This window comes from Quercus robur, chromosome 4, assembly GCF_932294415.1.
Source record: "Quercus robur chromosome 4, dhQueRobu3.1, whole genome shotgun sequence".
NCBI lineage: Eukaryota > Viridiplantae > Streptophyta > Magnoliopsida > Fagales > Fagaceae > Quercus > Quercus robur.
Genome location: NC_065537.1, coordinates 14,314,735 through 14,320,430, shown reverse-complemented (window position 1 = coordinate 14,320,430; position 5,696 = coordinate 14,314,735).

Sequence of the window (5,696 nt, the reverse complement as noted above, 5' to 3'; positions counted from 1 at the left end):
TTTTAGAAAACTGACTGTACCATGCTCTTCTACGGCCTTAGATCAACAAAACTCAAAAATTTCAGGCCCAAAAACCTAGGCACGCGCCTCCACATGCCGCCAAAAGGATTCGGCGATGCTGCCTTTAGTTTCACGCGCCAACACAGATAGCCAACGCTCGCACGTGCCACACGTGCCCTCAGCGCTGTGACGTCATCCTCTACTGACCCGTTTGTCCAGATCCGACCCGGACCGACCTGCAAATCTGACCCGGTCCGAACCGGCTGAAAAAAAAAAATAATAATAATAATAATTTGGAGAGAGAGAGAGAGAGAAAATGCTTTAACCAATTGGACCTTTGACCTTGACCAAAAAGTCAAAATTTTCAAAATGGATCTGTCCCACTCAATTTTTCGAGTACATTCTGATTTTGGGACCTGTTTCTTCATTCGAAACTCAGAAATTGTGCAAATGTCCAATTTCCAAAAAAGTTGACTTTTGTGCAAATGTTGACCAAATGTCAAAATTTTTAAGATGGACCTATCTTGCTCAATTTTTCGCGTACATTCCAATTTTGGAGTCCGTTCCATCTTTTAAGACTTGGAAATTGTACAAATGACTCGATTCCAAGTGTTCAAAACTTAGGCTCTTAAGATCAAAATTTGAGATTCATCCATTTAATTGGGATCCTTTCAGGGTTATTCTCCAGACTTCATCAAGACTTCCCTTTCAAAGTACAATTGAACTCTCACAAGCGTGTCTTGAAATTACATTGGGTCATTAGTTCAACTTGCTATTCCCGTTCGATGCCTACCAGTCTCCAACTTACCATTCCCGTTCGGTGCCTACCATTCCCACCTACTGTTCCCATCTACCGTTCTCACCAAAAATTCTCAACTACCATTCTCAACTACTTATCTACCATTCTTCATCTCTCTACTATAAATAGGAGGGCCGGGTTCATCAAAAACTCATCAAAAAAAAAAAAAAAAACACTGAATCATGAAATGAAGATTTGCTTCTTTCAGATTTTCAAGTCCTCCTTTTCATAGCCATTTCTCACTATGGCCTCATCATTCTCAACACCTAGCAACCGATTTTGCTTCATAATCGGTTTGAGATCAACCCTCTCATGGTTCGGTCGAAACCCTATTTACAACATCATTACAGTTTTGAGATCCAAACGAATTTTGTTTCTCCCCTTAATGACCGCATTTGCCCATAAAATTACTCATAACAAGGCCTGTATCGTCCTCCCATGCTTTCGTGGACTTGGTTGGCCAGGAAACCCAAGTCCAGCGGACACACCTGTTCCTAACCTCAGGGCTCCCGTAGTCTCTTTCCAATTGCTTGGTCTTCCAGCAGAAGCAGTGGTTCGGAACAAACAACAACTTGGCTGGTTTCTAATACCAGAATCACAAGTTAGTTCCATCTTTCATTTTTCTGTGCTTTTCCAACAAGTGGCAGTAAGTGAAGATGGTAAAAAGTGTTGGGGTATCCTACAAATTATCTTCCATCCAACACTTAAAACAACCTCCCAGGGCACCAGCTCATCAGAATTCAGCCTTTGGTGCCGATAAATGGTCATCAAAGCCTTATTCCATGTCCCCACTACTATGGGACCCAAAGGTCATCGTTGCTGGTACCTCAAAACTCACTTTCTGGAATTACTCCAACTTAAAATCAGCTTGAAGAATTTCAGAAGGTACTCTTCTGAAATTACTTCAACTTAACGTCCGTCGGCATGGTCCCATCACACAGGCACATTCAATAACTTGCTGCCGGACCTCATTCAGCATGCAGTCAGTCCCATATCCAAAGGTGTACTTCCCATAAACATCTACACCAGAAGTTCCCCAACATACAGGGCCAGCACCATGGTGGCGTATGTTTCACCTATTTGTTTTGCTTCATCTCCGTCTTCTTCATTGCCACCACCAGCATACCCATAACCCATAAACTTCTGAAATTACCTCAACTTAACTTGAGTGATACAATTACACACGCGCATTCAACCACTTTCCCACATGTCCTCACCGTAATCCAAAGCATGATCTTCTGAAATAACTTCACCAGAAGTTCTTAAGAACACGAGGCTAGCCCCATGACTCTGCATGCTGTACCCAGCCACCATTCTCTCATCTTCCCCATCTTCAACATCTTGTGATCGCCACCAACGATCCAAAATACTCTTTTGAAATTACTTCAACTTAACCTCTGCTGAGAAGGCCCCATCACGCAAGTACGTTCAAATACTTGCAGATCCCTTTTCAGTCTCATCAAAGCCTTTCATATGGGTGGGTCTACTCTTCGGAAATTATCTCATCCTTCTGAAAGTTCCACCACCTTCAACTGCTTCACTTAAAGATTCAAGTACCAAAAATCCATTTTTCGAAACTCATTCCCACACCACACTCTGAGACTGTGCGCGTGAACGAGTCTCGAGGGGGCATTTGTAAAGAGGGAAAATTCCCGACCTATCACAAGCTGACACGTCACATTACCAAGTCCACAAAATACAGCCAATTACAAAGCACCATGTATTGCTACTAGATTTTGCAATCACTATTCAGAATCCAACAGAAATTTGCCAAGTGTCATGCAAAAACCAATCACGCATCAGCGCACGTGTAAGCGATGACACAAGCAGCCTCGCACGTGTAAGCGATGACTCAAGCAATCCATCTCGTGTAAGCGATGACTCAAGTAGTCCAGCACGTGTAAGCGATGACATAAGCAAACCGATCAGGCTGTGACATGTGTCACCAATCAGGCTCCGCCACGTGTTGCTCACCTATCTCCAAACTCCTATAAATAGAAGCCTTCCTAAGACATTTAGGAGGACCAAGACACCAGGAAGAGGACCAAGATTCAGAAGTGAAAAAGCTCTACTGGAATCAAGCCCTGAAGCCTCCAGGAACTTCAAGAACTTCAACCCAAAATTGGAGAACATTCGAAGCAGAATCATCCAAACCATCTGCCTAGATCCAAAAGTTTGCGGGAATCAAGCTCAAAGGTTCGAAAATATTATCAAATCACAAATCAGTGAAGCTCTACGGATTCAAGCCTCCAAAGCCCCGAAGAACTTCTGCCACAAACCTTCAAATACAAAGAACATTCGAAGAGGAATCATCCAAATCATCTTCTTAGATCTCAAAGTTCACTGGAATCAAGCTCAAAAGCCCCCAGAAACCTCAAGAAATCACAAATCAGTGAAGCTCAGCGGATTCAAGCCTCTAAAGCACCGAAGAACTTCCACCACAAACCTTCGAAGACGAGGAACACACGAAGAACACGAAGAACGTGAAGAACAAAGGATTTCCAACAAGCTTATAGCTAGAGATTCATTGTAATTCTATTCCAAAGATCTTCGATCCATTCTTTAGCCAAATTGAAGTACATTGGGTGTTCAAATCAAAATCACATCACTACAAATCCAATCAACAAGTCTTTTAAGGAGATCGAATCAGAGGATAACTGTTTTGTAATTACAGAGAATTGTACCACACAATCATCAATGCAAATTCGCATTTGTGAAACTATTTTACTTGTTTGACTCATTTCGAAACAAGAAATTTAGTCGCTTACACCTACATAATGGGAATAGGGGTACATAAGTTAAGGAGATTTAAACTCTGGCTCTTTTAATATAAGAGAATAGGTTAAGCCATTAAACTACAAGATTCTTAATAACAAATTGCTAGAGTTAAACCTAAAAAAATAAACAATGGACTGAGTTTGTCAATTTGTAAACATTGGTAAGACAATTGGTAATAATTTAAATATTTTTCATAAAATAATGTCAAGTAGGGATAACAAAAAAAAAAAAAAAAAAACAATTGCCGTCTTAACCTATAGCTAGGTTCATAGGAAATTTCAATTAATCAAAGAACAAAAGCATTAGAGCAAGAAAGCTACAAAATAAATAAATATAAATGTACGAACTCTATCTATTTTATAGTACATTAAGCGCACTTCAGGGTTTTTTAACTGAGCAATATCACTCTTAGTCCCTTGACTGTCGGTTCTATATATGTTCCAAGTTTTTTAAGGATTGGACCTCTATTAATTTACAACTTTAAAAATGATACTCTAGGGCACAGGTTTGCATAGTCGCATTAACAACCCGTTTAGGAGGAGAGAAAGGAAAAAAATGAAAATGAATGAAAATAATAATTTTAGAATATTATTCATTTCTATTATTTGGGAGTTTTAATGAAGGAAATAGAAAACTCATTCTCTTGTTTGTAGTAATGACTCTATATGTAAGCCAGGGTGGTCACAGGACCACCTTGACTTACAAAAAAAATGTATATATTTACTTGCCAAAAATATACTATATGCTAAACTAACTGATTGTGACTATCCTAATAAAAATTTTGAATACCTTGACTTGAGAATTACAAAAATTTGGATTTAACAAAGATAAGAGTAGTACTACTACATTCACAATAATTTCACAACAAATCTAATGTGGTAAGTTGTTATTGATTCTACTTTGGGCCACATACTAATATTATTTTTTTTACCCACTAATAACAGCTTTTTGTATAAGATTTATTATAAAAATATTGTGGACTTAGCATTACTTCAAAATTAATTCTACTCCAAAACATAATTCTTAATCCCTTTTTTTTAAAGCTTAAATAACAACAATAAATATTAGCCCAAATAACAAACAACATAAATCAAACAAAAACAATACAAGAGCAAACAACAAGAAGTGAAAAAATTATTCAACAAAAAACCTATTATAAGAAAAAAAAAATATAAAATTTGTAGCTCATTCAACCTGTTAGGTTCTAAAGGTTAGGACTTTATGTATTTAGAACTCTAATTTGTATTGTTGGCAAACCATGATCAAAACAATATGTTTAGAAGTGTTTAAAGCTAGCTCAAAGTTATATGTCAATGTAAAGTTGGAATCGAGTGTAAAGCAGAAAGCACTATGGCTTTCGGCCTAGCTCGATCGATCGAAGCTTAGGCTCGACTGATCGAAGCTCGGGCAAATTGCTTTTCTGCAGAATTTTCCAACTTAGCCCTAGTTGTTTTAAAACGTTTTTAGAGTTTCTTATTTGTCCTAAGTATAAAAGGCAAACCCTAGCCACGTTTTAGTGTTGCTCATATTGCGGTTTGTGTAAATCTCTTGTTAGATCTAGAGGAGCTTTCCTTTATGCAAACTTAGGGTTTTCAAGGAGGAGATATTCTCTACACCTTGATGATCAAAACAGTTGCTGCCATTAAAGTTTAAAGAATACATAAGTGGGGGTGCTTGTAGCTGGTGGGAATCCAAGAAAGAAGGAGTTCGTGGATTCGGAGCTTGCACGTGGTCGTGTCAGCAAGTTCTATTGGTTGGTAGCATTATGAAGTCAAGCGGGGGTGCTTGTAAGTCCTTTTGTATGAACTTCGATTCTTTCTGATAGTGGATTCAAGTTTACCTTGAGGATAGCTAGGTCAAATCCTCCCCAGGTTTTTACCGGTTTGGTTTCCTGGGTGATCATATCGTGTGTTATTTATTTTCCGCTGCTTTGCATGATTTGATCTTTATTATTGTGATAACCTAGACTTGTTTAATTGGACTAAGTAACAACTTGGCTAATTACCTAGGTTTAATCAATTGTTTAAGGGGTCTAAAAACTGTCACAACCTATTCAATAAAAATCATTTTTAATCTCATTTTTCTTTAAAAAAATAGTACCAAGAAAAATATTGTGGTA